Here is a 13,854-nt window from a genome sequence, read left to right as displayed (position 1 = left end):
CATTACTAATGATTTGAGAGCAGCCAGGGATGAGCCCAGGCCTTGTGAGAACTCTGCTCTCTCTCTGGAATGGATGAAGGCATCGTAGGGGACATCAGAAGAGGGTGACGATGGCCAGAGTTGGCTCAGGAAGTAGATGAGGGAATCTATTTTACATAGTACTCACGTATGATTTATATGTATCATTGCTCTTTAGTCTGTATGGAAGCATTGTCACTAGAAAACAATACTATCAATATTGACACATTCAAATGGCTGCTACAAAAGCATAACATCAAACTTTCATGTACCCTACAGAAAAATGAAACAGAATATGTGACGTTTTTATTTTATTTTGGTTTTGCCACAAAGCCCTTTATTCAAACAAAATCCCACACAGAAGTCCCAAGTTTTTTAAAATATAAAAGCTAGTCTGGTAAAAGGAGGGCTGGGAGACCTAGTCTTCGTGCTTATAGCAGACTGATCCTCTCCCCTAATTCCTCTGAAGTCACATTACAAAGGATCTAAGGAGCCTTCAGAACTCTGCAAGTTAATATGGAAAAAAAGGTCACCGGAACTGAGTCTAGAAACAGACCTAAGGACACTTGGGAATTCACTGCCTCAGTGGTATTTCAGATAAGTGGGAAAGAACATACAGAATAAATACATAAGGAGAAGGACCCAGGGAAAAATCTGAAGAAACTATATCCAAGTATTAGTTTGTATTTATTTTTTGATGATTTAAATTATTTTGGAAAATTATCAGTGATTCTTAACTTTTTGCTTTCTATCTTTCCATGTGTTATTGTGTTATTTTTATTACACACAAAGAAGAAAAGATAGATGGAAGAAAAGCCAGAGTGTAAAAAGAGTCAGTTTGAGGCAAATCTGAGAACTCCTTAGTGACTGAGATATGAAAAAGATAAGGTTCCAAGTGTGAATGAAATCAGCAGCTTACATTTATCCCACATTTGCTCATTTTCTGCTCTTGCAGCCTTCAGCATCCAGGGCAGACAAAGGGCGGTAACTGTTGGTGACGGGCTCTTTGTCAGCCCTGGTCTCTGTGGAAACAAGGTGAAATGGGAAACAGCATATTTTAGTATTTAGGCTGCAAATTCATCAGAAGTGAGAAGGCTGGTGCTGTGTCTACATATTACTTTTTGTCAAGTCTTTCCTTTTGTAAGCACTTTCTCTTTTGATGGGTAATATTTTTTCAATTTTTAAACAAGTTGGGTTTTTTTTTTTTTCACTCTGTGAACAACCAAGAGAAGGAAAAGCTAAAGTAGTACCTATTTATTTGTCTTCCTAGGCTGAAAGCAACATCTTGCAGAATTCCCACGGAACCATTTCCTCTAGACACCATGTTACAGAATAAATGGAGATAATTAGAAATAGTCAATGTGCTAATTTTTCAGTATTTGTTTAATGCAACTGCACATTGGTGCCTTTATTGTGCTTGCCATCAAATTGCCCTGGGGTACCATTCTCAGAGGCAAAGGCAGATGATGTTTCATGTTAGTTTATTTTCTGTAGCTCTCCCAGTATTGGACGTGAAGTGGTTCAGTAGGAATGCTTTCCAGCTGCTGCTGCTGCTGCTGCTGAGGAAAGAAGCCACCACTGCGAACCTGCTAACAGGGAAACACATTGGGTCACACTCCTGTCAGGAATTTATTCTTCCTGCCAAAGAGGGAATTTAAAATCCTCATGTCTGTCCACAGAGAATCAATATTGGCCCAGAAAGAAGAGTTACCTATGAGGAAGACAGAAGGAATGATGGTACAATTAGTCAAGCTGTCCTTTAGCATCTTGCTGAACCTAAAGGAGGGAATCAGAGTTTTTTTATGGAAATCTATTGGTAAACTCAGTACTTCGAGAATTTTTGGTACAAGCAAAGACTAAAAGCTATCTGAGTATAATTGTTGGGAGTCTAAAGCGACAGAGGGGACATCAGAGAGCAGATTGTCTTGGATACACAAGAGGGTTCCCAGAACTTGGAAGAAGAGAAATCCCAGCTGGGCCAGCACCTTTCCCTTGTATATTCTGGTTAAGGGTCATCAGCATTTCCTTGGTGACAGGATCGGAGGCAGATTTCAGAACTCACTGTGTATCTTTTCAGCATGTTGAATAAACTGCGTATTGTTCTCTTTCACACTGCTTTTTCAGGGACTCTTAGAAAACACATTCAGTAATAGCTAAGGAATCTGTTAGGTATTATAAAATCATGTAGCAATGACTATTATTTTTAAGTACAGATTTTATAAATATATTTTATAGTCTTTATTTGTAGTTATAGTGGTCCTTCAAAGTACATTTTTTGGAACCCCAATTAGGGTGAAGAGAGTGAGGCATTCACCACAGGGGCAAGCAACATTTAATGGGGAACCAAAAAAACTCAGCACTCAATGTAAATAATATTTTAATGAAATATTTTAAAAAAATTAATGCCAAGCATTCACAAAGCATAAACACCATAATTTTAAATAAAAACAGGCTGTTTTGTTCTACAACTCTGTATTATTGTGCAACAGGAACAGTCATTTCCAATCAGCAGCATGCCCCACCAGCCAGTTTATTAGGGTTGATAATGTCATGCAAACAGATTGGGCAATGCAAAGCTTTAAACAGAAGTCATGATCTGTCCCTTAAAAGCTTCAATTAACTATTCCCATTTGATTCACAATAAAGGGTCTATTTTGATAATGTCTATAGGAACACTCAGTCTTCGTTTTGTTTCAGGCTCCGACATGGCTCAGCAGGGCATTCCATTTTATTAGTGACATTTTCATGAAGCTTAGAGAAGTGAGCTAACTTGCCAAGGTGATGGAAGCTAGTGAGTGTACAGGCTGGAGTTCCATCCCGGCTCAGATTGCCTTGCTAACCATGCCACATTACATACGCCATGGTCAACTGTGTTGGGCCAACATTCCTTCATATTATATTTGAGATTCTGACATTCTAGTGGGCAAATCCATGTAAGGAGCATATCTCAAATATGCAGAGCTTCCCAGTGGGTATGGTGGGCCTCAGGGGCACCAGTCCTGTTAACCTTGGAAACAGCTGGACAAGGCCTAGGTCACTGGTGGCTTGTTTTCCTCTGACACAAATCCTTTATGCCTTGATGCATTGTAAAAATAAAATTATGTCTATCTATCTGTTTATCTATCTATGCACATACACCATGATGTTGAAAAGGCTGGAATGTATAGAATGCTGTCATACCCACTTTCATTTCTATTTAAGAGCTCTAATTCTTTAACATTCCCTCTGTACTGCTCTCCTGCCCTATCCCAGTAGATTAGAACTATAGTGTTCTAATTTGGCAATTTGAAGCTAGTGATTTCTATAATTATGACATCATTCAGAATATCCTAATTCCTCCTTTCATTGCCTCTTGTAGTATCTGTGTACAATCTTATCTCCTTCATTAAAACTATACAACACTTCTTTGAATGGTTGGACCCTGTATTGTCTCTTTGTACATCTTCTTCCTTCTCCCTCTTCAACTCCAGTGTCTCACATAGTGCTCTGCACAAATTGAGTGCTTAGTAAATGTTAATCAAAGTAAGAATCAGAACAAGGAAGTGTTTCTCTGTGTCTTCCTAAGGGGATATGTAGGGAACATGTAAACATGTGCAGATCTATTTGGAATCCTTAAACTCTAAAGATCCAGTCAACAATTCCTTGTCATCATCTTTGTATTAGCTACTTCAAAAATAATAATTTTTGTCATAAGAATGTATAACTTAGATAATACAAAAACAATAAAAAAATTAAGTCCAAAACTAAACATTGACTTAGTTGCTAAAACCATTATTCAAATGACAATCGCCCTCCATTAAGGTACTCTGTTGAGAGATGATACACACAAAAGGGTTCACTATATGAGGTGCCATTTTAACATGAAATGTATTAGCAGTAAGTTAAAACATTGCTTGAAGTTACTTTATACAACTGCAGCATGCTTTCTAATTTGATTTCCATGAGGTTGTGATATGCTGGTAAAGGTAAACTAGCTTGAGGGTTAACATACGCAAAGGAGAAGAGCAGGTTGTATTATTAGCTCTGCTTACCATGGCGTTTTGGTTTTCTTTTGTTTTTAAAATCAAGACTTTCTCTTATTGCATACCTCAGTGGGAGTATAGTTGCTTAGTAACCCTGCACTGACTGGGGGCTGTTGCTCTCGGAGCTATACCCGGGAGGAACCTGCATGTGAATAAGACGGCTGTCAGCAAGCCTACACTCAGAGGATTTACCCGGTGCAGAGAGCTCCAAGAGAATACCAGAGCCCCTGGTATTCTGGTTCACTTGAATTTGTCCTCCTGCCTATTCCATATTTTTTTCACACATATAATCATTTGTTTGCAGTCCGGAAATATAAAACCATTCAAGAAATGGAGGCCCACCTATTGGTAAGAAACTTCTAATCCACATTCGGTATCTCACAATGTGTGTGGTAAGCAACTAAGAGATTTATCTTGCTCTCCTATGTCTGTTTGCTTCCTAAGCTGTGTGTCCTTCCCGTTGGATGGAATCCATCTGTTGCTCTGCTTACAGTGTGCTATGAGCATTTGAAGTTCAATGCTAATAGAGAGGAAACACTTTTTAAAAAGTTCCTTTTTTTCTAGGTTTTTTTTTTTTGTCCAGCAATTCAGCAATTATTATGTTAGAAATATCAAACAATAATTCAGAAAAATAAAAAACAATGGAGGCCACCCTTATTGTGAGCTTACTGTGGGTGGGGCACTATATTTTACATGTATTGTCTCATTTGGTGGTCATAACAATTCGCTGTTGTATGTGTGTGTTTGTGTGTGTATGCTGGGAGGGAGGTCCTATTATTATCTCAATTTTACAGATTGGAACCTGCAGCTTAGAGATGTAAAGTCACCTTCAAGGACACACAGTTAGTGATTTGCAGAGCTAGGATTGAAGCCAGGAAATCTTAATCATGATGCCAAACTATATTGTTAAAATTACTTTCAATTACTTAGTTCAGTGAAAGTTAAGTTGTTTATAGCATACATTGTTAATGCATGCCATGTAACAGTCCAATATGAAAATCCAAATAACTCAACTGTTCTCTTGGAAAGATGCTCAGAATAAAAGAGCCTCTGGCTGTTGTTCATCTCAAAATAAAAAAAATGTGGTTCAGCAAGAAGGTTAAGAACACTATCACTTTGCAATAACACGATATCACTTTATGGCAGAATTCTGGGTCATGGGACTTTTCCCTGGATCATTAATAAAGCACTGCTTGTCCAGACAACCCATGTTTATTGGTCCCTCTGAGGGAGAAAAGAAAAAAGGAGGGGAAAGTTCGTAGAGATGTGTGAAAGAGGACCTTAGGGAAAGAGACCAATCAGGGCTTCTCTCTGTCCTGGTGGAAATGAGTTCCAGCTCCTTTTTTGTTCCTGCTCTAAGTTACTTGGCATCCTTTTCTTCTCTCTCTTGTTTCTATTAACCTTCCTCAGGGCAGAATGATAGTCACAACAGCCAATTAGGGAGACACTGGAGGAAGAAGGTGCTCCACAGCCCCTACATTGTCCACAGAGAAACAATCACCTCAGTGGGAAGGTGGTTTTAATTGGCCCTATTCCTTTCTTTTCCTCTCCTTCCTCCCCATCAATACCCTCTCAATCAAGTTCCTTGGCCTAAAGCTAGTGAGTTACCAGGGAACCAGAAAAGCACTAATAAGCTACCACTCAGGTGGTTTGAATTATTGTACAGGCAAAAACTCAAGTATTCTTCTGGGATTTGCTAGCTCTCGTTTCTAAGCCCCATATGTACAGCGGTGTTTCCAAGGTGAGCACCTTGGACCACCTGCATCAAGGTCACCTGGGAGCTTGTTAAAAAGGCAGATTCCTGGGCAAGGCCCCAGATTCGTGCAATCAGAATCTCTGAGGGTGACACTGGGAAGTCGGCATTTTTAACAAGCTCTCCTGGTTGTTCTGGAATACATAATAGTTTGAATACATCATCGTATGAAAACCACTGCCTTGCAACTTGCGAAGTGCTTTTACATACATCACTAACTCAAACATCAAATTCTTCAGAGGTTTATTTTCTTATTCCCCTTTTTGTGTTGCTGTTATTTTCCTCTCTAATCAGTCTAACATCTCAAAATCAGTAGGTCCTCTGTTAAGAAGACTGAATAAGCCAGAGTCAATTTATCTGCCAAAGATGACAATAAAAAGAAAATAAAACAACCATTAAAAACCATTTAAGACGGGAAGTCAGATGATTTCTAGTGGGGGACCCAGCATGGAAGAACTTAGTCTTAACCGACTCTTTGCATAATTTCTGGAGCAAGACTGAGTTCAAACCCTACTTTGTCACTTTGCCTCAGCTTCCTCATCTGTAAAATAAGGGTAATAAAGCACTTACCTTACAGAGTTGTTGTTAGGGTTAAATGAATTAATAAAGGTAAAATGCATAGGATGACACCTGGCTCAATACTAACAGCTGGTTAACTAAGATGGCCAGAATGGCAAGTTGAAAAACTGCAATTCAACATGAGTCACTGAGATATAGTTTTTAAAACTTAGGTATTATTGCTATTTTTTTTATCTTCAATAAAGACATAAGAACAAATATTAATATACTGAATATTAAGAAATGTCATAGTATTCCTTTTGTCAGGATTTCTCAACTTTAGCACTGTTGACACTTTGGGCCTGATGATTCCTTGTTGTGGAGCAGCTGTCCTGTGCAATGTAGATTTTTAAATTTTTTTACCAGCATTCCTGGCCTCTACTGGTAGCATTCCACTATTTGAGATGACCAAAAATGTTTCCAGACATTGCCAAAAATCCTCGGGAGGATGGTGGTGCAAAATCACTCTTAGTTGAGAATTATCTTAACATCTGACAGTGTAAAACTTCAAAAATGTCCACAAATATTATTTGGCCTCATTTTCTTATACCCCCCTGAGGCAGACAGGGCAAATATTCTATCATTGCTCCTAGTTTACAGATTAGATGATAATAAGATTAAGTGGCTTGCCCAAGGTTACCTAGACAGTTCTCAGGGTGGTTATGCTTCACGTTTAGTTTTTCACTGATGGATGTACCCTTCATCTATGTTCATGGCATACTGAAATGTTGATGTATGCAAACTAAAGTCTTGTGATGTGTGATGATTTTTTAAAGGTTTACTTTGGCAAAAGTATGCAAATATTAAATTTCAAGTTAATTTAAAGTTTTGTACTTTACAGGCAGCCTTCTATGTTAGTCTGTTTTTGCTTCACTATAAAGAAATACCTGAGGTTAGGTAATTTAGAAATAAAAGAGGTTTAATTGGCTCATGGTACTTCAGGCTGTACAGGAAGCATCGTGTCAGCCTCTGCTTCTGGTGAGGGCCTCAGGGCGCTTACAGTCACGGCAAAAGGTGAAGGGGGAGCTGACATTATCACATGGCAAGAGAGAGGAAGGTGGTGGAGGGGGTCTCCGATTTTTAAACAACCAGATCTCACGTGAACTAACCGAGCAAGAACTCATTTGTCACCAAGGGGATAGTGGTAAACCATTCATGATGGATTCATCCCCATGATCCAATCACCTCTCACCAGGCCCCACTTCCAACACTGGGAATCACTGTCCAACATGAGATTTGGAGGGGACACATCGAAACCACAGCAACTTCTTTCTAGAAAGAGTTCAGTACTGAGACAGTGCACGTGTAATCCTATTCCTCAGGAACATGCTTGCATATGCTTTTGTTGGACACTCACTAAACAGCTACAATGTAGGGGTTATTATACTACCCACTGGAAAGCGTAGGCCAATTAAGATAGAGGACCATCCCTTACAGAGCCCACATGCTACTTGAGGATCAGGCACACACATACATACATGATGATAATGGATGTGGAGGTAAGAGGATGTGGATTGGTAGTTGAGGGACATAAATGCAGTAATAGGAGATGCAGACAAAATGGAGAAATTAAACAAATCAACTCTCCTAGACAGGGGAGGGGAGGCTTTTTCAGGTAAGACTTCCCACAGAAAATAATGTTTAGGCTTAGTCTTGTAGGATATGTAGAAGTTAAAAATATTAACTATTTCCTATGTGCCAGGCACTGCTCTGCATATTTTACACATTAATGCATTTAAGGCCAACAACCTTGTGAGCCTAGTTAGCCACTACCATCCTTTTACTGGACAAGAGAAAACTGAGGCACTGAGAGATTAAGTAATTTGCCTAAGGTCACACCACTAATGAAGGCGCAGAGCCATAATGGGTGGCAGTTTTGCTCCAGACTCTGTGATTCTCACTTTCAGGCAAGGTAAAGGAGGTAGATAAAGTGTGCAGAGGTGAAAGAGCTCTGAACTGGGGACACCCCCAAAGTCTGCATTGGATGGAATATTCTATGTGAGCAAGGAAGTGGCAGGATGTTAGGCTATGTAGCCAAGGGGGAACCCGTCGTGAAGGGAGTCTGAGGTCCCCCTGGGAATGAACTTTTTTCTGTGGACAGTGGGTCGTCACAGGAAGGAGAGGGGCCTGATCAGATTGTTATAATAAAGTCAATCTGGCCTAGGCCGAGAGAAAAGACCAGAAAAAGGAGACACTCTGGTTTTGTATAAAATTAAAACCACCAATATTTACTGCCACTTTTTCTTTCCAAGATACTAAGAAAAAACCCAAACCTTAAATAGCAGAAAAGATACAGCTGCTCTGGCCTATATGCAGAATCCTTTACTACTATCTTCTGCATGATATACATCTGTGTTTACTCAAGTCCCAGATTTAATTGGATTTAAATAAGAATCTGAGCACAGTCACCCAGAAGGCCTGACATAAATAGAAGAGTATCAAGGGGTCGGAGAAGACACATCCTGTCTGCTTCTATAGAAAGCAGATTCAAGGATTCCCCACCTGCGTCTTCTTCCCCCTCCTGGTAAAGAGCTGCTCCTCATGTCACTAAGCAACAAATGTGCACTTGGGGAGTCCACATCCCGTCACTCCCACTCCTCTCTCCTCAAGAAGCCAACTAAATGCTATGGTTTGGATTTATTTCTCTTGTTATCTTTATCAAGCATGATAAAAATGCTTTGTTCTACTTTTGGCTCTCACAAAGAGCCTGTTTCATCATCAACATAACTGTAAAGCTAAAATATGGTTGGGACGTTTGCCATCATTTTGCAGGTTTACGTTGCCAGGCGCACTTGCGGAACTTAATTCTTTGTTTTCTAACTACAGTTGCCTGCCTGCTTTTCGAGGAAGCTCTTAGTAGGTGAGAAGTGACCCAGGTATTGTGGCCTCATGATCTGAGCATAAAGGCTTCATATGCTCAGGGTTAACTAGGTCTGTTTTACTCATGACAGTATATTATGCTTTGAAAAAACATAAAATAATTAAATTAGCCTCTAATTCTGCCACATAAAATAAGACTAATCATTGCTAAAAGAGTGAAATTGAACTGTATGTGGCAACAGTATTTTTCCCTAATACTACCACTCCAGAAGTGTGGTATTAAGGAAAATGGAATTGTCCTCCGAGAACTAAACTATAAACTACATCATTGTTCAGGTGAGAGATAGGCAAAATCGCCCTAAGAAACATAGGGACTCACAGGTGAGCAAGATGAGACTCATTTGATTGAGGATATTCATATATCTAAAGACTTAATGAATTAATTAGCCTGTGGATGGTGAAGCATAAACCCAGCCGAGTCACTGGGGCAAATACTGGCTGTGGCCATTAGGAACTGTCCATTAGAGGCTGTGTCTTTTCAGACTCCTCCCAATATTCACTTGTAGAGAAGGAGGCACCCAGCTATCACAACCTGATGCCCCTAAACATTTGAATCATGCAGTTAACTCCTCTCCGCTCTGATTCCATCTCTACCCAGTTACTTTCTGAAGACAATTTGGCTTTCTGTGTAATTTACCCATGGGAAGAATACAAGTGTTTGGCTACCTTGGTTGTTATTGATTCTCAGTGAAAATTAACAGTTGCTATGCTGTATTAGAGACTTGAACCCCCTAGGGCTTAGTCAGCATGAATTAGCACCCACTAATTGTCAGAGTTTGATAAGGTGAGGTGTCTGGATGTGTCAGGCTGTTGGCAGGAAGATAACTGATTCAAGTGGTGGCTCTTTGTGCGACCAGCGGTTTTCGATGGCCACACCTTGATGGCCACACAAGGCTTTCTCGTGACCCATATGTAGATTTCCCACCCTCTGGGCTTCAATTCCATTCCATGATCTGCCCATCTAAGCAGTCAGAAAATCCTAGGAGCTCTCATTTATTGCCATTCCTCATACTTTGTTTTTAGGGTTTGCGTTCTCATCTGCCTTTCCAGACCAGCAGTTCCCAAAAGCCAGTGTGAGAACCATCTGCATCAGAGTGATTAGTCTGTGAAGATCAAGAATAGGAATGCCAGGACTCCACCCTAGATGTCCTTTATCTGGGGTGGTGCCCAGGAATCTATTTATCGCGCTCCCTGGGTAATTCTGATAAGGAGCCACATTCCAGAATCCCTGTCTAGATAAGTAGTTCTCAAAATTGGCGACACGATAGAATCACTCTTAGAAAATGTTAATGCCCAGACTTTACCCCAGACTAATTAAATCCTAGTCATTTTTTGGAGGTGAGACGTGGGCATGGGGGTTTGTAAAACACTCTCTAGATAAGTCTAATGTATTGTGAGTGTTGAGAACTTTTGGCTCAGAACTGTGATTCTCAAAGTGTATTACCTGGAAACTTAAAATATAAATTCTCAGATTAACTAGACCCTCTAAAGCGGTAACCCTGGGGAAGGGTCCCAGCAATCTGTGGCTTAAACCTCTCTAGGTGATTCTGAGGCTTCATTGGCTTGGACTGTTTCACAGAGCCTCCTCATTGACTTTCTGTGGCTAGTCTCTCTTTTCCCAGATCCATCTTCTACAATAAAAATATTTTCGCCTTGTCATCCCGCACTCAAAAGCATCCAGTGGCTCCATACTGCCTGCAGACATCCTCTGCCTGGCATTCGTGCCTTCTCTGGTCTACCCCAACCCTGGGCTTCAGTTCACTAGCAGAATAGGAGAAACCAGGCTTGCTGATCCCTAGACAGTGGTTTCCCATTTTGCTTATGCTGCTCCTTTGGTAAAAATCCTGGCCAGGCGTAGTGGCTCATGCCTGTAATCGCAGCACTTTGGGAGGCCAAGGTGGGCAGATCACCTGAGGTCAGGAGTTCAAGACCAGCCTGTACAACATGGTAAAACGTCATCTCTACTAAAAATACAAAAATTAGCCTAGTGCAGTGGCATGCACCTGTAATCTCAGCTACTTGGGGACTAGGGCAGGAGAATTGCTTGAACCTGGGAGGTGGAGGTTGCAGTGAACTGAGATCACTGGAAACTGATCACTAGTTTAAGGCAGGTTTAAATGTTGGGCAGTTGAAGCATTGTTTAAAAGTACAGCAGAGTCCTGGAGGTCCCTTCAGGGCCAAGAGGACCCTGGAGGTCCTGTCTGCATCTTCCCTGCCAGATTTCAGGGGGAGAGGCCAGAAAAGCCAGGGTGGTAAGAAAGGAATGTGGAGGTTTTGGGCAGTGGCTATTTAGTAACTGCTGCAGAAGTATTTCAATAGTGCAGCTCCTGGTATAGGCTGTGCTGCTGTGTACAAGGAGAATACCAGCCCTGGGGTGAGTTGAACTTAAAGTAGAATATCGTCCTGCCCTGCATACACACCTTTGATGATAAGAGACTTTTCTCAAGGAAGAGTCTTGGCTTTACAATTGGCCATCTTGACAGTAACGTACAATTTGTTAAGAATTCACGCTGATGTTTCTTCACTAATGTCTACAGGCTTCCCAATTATTCTACAAACTCTACCAAATCCTTGTTCTTCGTTGCACAATTAGCTGTGAAACAGACAGAGGTTACCTACAATAAGGTAAGTGTGAAAAGTAGTCCTTCCGCCTATGAGTGTAAGGCAAGAAACAAAAAGGAAAAAAAGAGAAATGGTGTAGAGTAGAAAGCAACAAGCAACTGACACCAGGAAAGGTCTCCTGTGCCCCACAGTGTATTAATCATTTTTATACACTTGGTGCCACTGTTACATATTGCTTTAATAACAGAATAAATGCTGAACATGAAACAAAATAAAATTGTTTAAGACTAAGCAATGGAAAAGGATTCAGGCCTGTGAGCTCAATCCAGCGTTGTTCCCAGTGAACTTACTTGGCAATCAAGAACAGTATATGACATCTCTGCTGTCTCAAAACTCCCACATAGTACATAGTTTGGAATGCTTGGAAAAAAATGGCCTGGTCCCCAACGAAACCCACATGTTACTACTGATTTTCTTTTTTTTTTTTTTTTACCTTTGAGTATTTTTTTTTTATTATTAAACTTTAGGTTTTAGGGTACATGTGTATAATGTGCAGGTTTGTTACATATGTATCCATGTGCCATGTTGGTTTGCTGCACCCATTAACTCGTCATTTAGCATTAGGTATATCTCCTAATGCTGTCCCTCCCCCTCCCCCCACCCCACAACAGTCCCTGGAGTGTGATGTTCCCCTTCCTGTGTCCACGAGTTCTCATTGTTCAATTCCCACCTGTGAGTGAGAACATGCGGTGTTTGGTTTTTTGTCCTTGCGTAGTTTACTGAGAATGATGTTTTCCAGTTTCATCCATGTCCCTACAAAGGACATGAACTCATCATTTTTTGTGGCTGCATAGTATTCCATGGTGTATATGTGCCACATTTTCTTAATCCAGTCTATCGTTGTTGGACATTTGGGTTGGTTCCAAGTCTTTGCCATTGTGTACTGGTTTTCTTATATCCTCCAGTCACCAATTAGAAATTAGAATAAAAACAACAAGAAAGCAATCAAAAAAATGGTCCTCCAGATGAAGTAGACCATGTGGCTGCTTACTTCACATTGATTCTTCCTTTCCTTTTTCTAAGAAAACCTTAAATTTCATTCAAGTGTGTACCTCACCCCCACTTCAGAGGGAAACTCGATTAGTTAGCTAGCACCATCCAACAGAAATATAGGAAGCCATATAAGTAATTTAAAGTTTTCTAGCAGTCACATTTTTAAAAAAGTAAAAAGAAGCAGGTAAATTAATTTTAATAATGTACTTTAATCTAATATATCTGAAATATATTGTCAATATAATCAATATAGAAATTATTATTGAGCTATATTACATTTTTTTCATATTACATCTTTAAAATCCAGTGTATCTTTTTCACTTACAGTGCATGTCATTTTGGACTAGCCATATTTCAAGGGCTCAGTATGGCTAATGGCCACCATATTGGACATCAACAGTCAAACCCATTTCACATTCCCCTGACAACTATGATTGATGTGAGGCCTATGACGGCCCAGCTAGGCTGACAGCAAAGATCTTTCCTGTTGGCAAAGATCATCTTTCTCTCTCCTGCTGGCAAGAACAAGAAAGAATAAAGGTCTGATCAACCCATGAGTCTTCTTGGGATTTGTGAGGAGAACCAGACTTTGGATGAAACTGTCATTGAAATGAGCAGGATGGAGAGAAAAATCCTAGGGGTTTGGTGACAATACTGAGCTGCTGATTAAACTTGGAGTTTGCCCTGACTCTGAACTTTCTATTTAGTGAGATAATAATTGTCTCAATTGTTTAAGCTAGCTTGTGTTGCTTCCAGCTAAAAGAGTGCCAGCTATATACAATGTGCAAGCTGACATGTTGTCATGCTCTGACACTGATGAACACACCCCCACAAAGCTGTGAAGTAGTAGGGGAAGAACTAACCTGCATGAAGTTGGAAGTGGGGGAAAAAAACAAAATCAAACCATATGGAAAGCAGTTGAATTCACTGCATTAAATATAATTTTTAAAATGTACAACATAATAGCCATATGTTTAAGTCAGAATCATCTGCAAAGCACGCATGTTC

The 13,854-nt window shown here is 40.2% G+C and overlaps 1 long non-coding RNA gene across 1 annotated transcript; it reads left to right on the top strand.

The window, feature by feature from the left end:
- The first annotated feature begins 4,058 nt into the window (after window positions 1-4,058).
- Window positions 4,059-13,385, top strand: LOC134731831 (uncharacterized). The gene is made up of 3 exons (XR_010114445.1): window positions 4,059-4,388; window positions 11,769-11,856; window positions 13,174-13,385. It is a non-coding gene; the product is annotated as an uncharacterized lncRNA (long non-coding RNA).
- The last annotated feature ends 469 nt before the right edge of the window (window positions 13,386-13,854 follow it).

The sequence above is a fragment of the Symphalangus syndactylus genome, chromosome 11 (assembly GCF_028878055.3).
Source record: "Symphalangus syndactylus isolate Jambi chromosome 11, NHGRI_mSymSyn1-v2.1_pri, whole genome shotgun sequence".
Lineage (NCBI taxonomy): Eukaryota > Metazoa > Chordata > Mammalia > Primates > Hylobatidae > Symphalangus > Symphalangus syndactylus.
The sequence above is the reverse complement of the archived record's forward strand: the minus strand, read 5'-3'. Positions and strand labels throughout refer to the sequence as shown.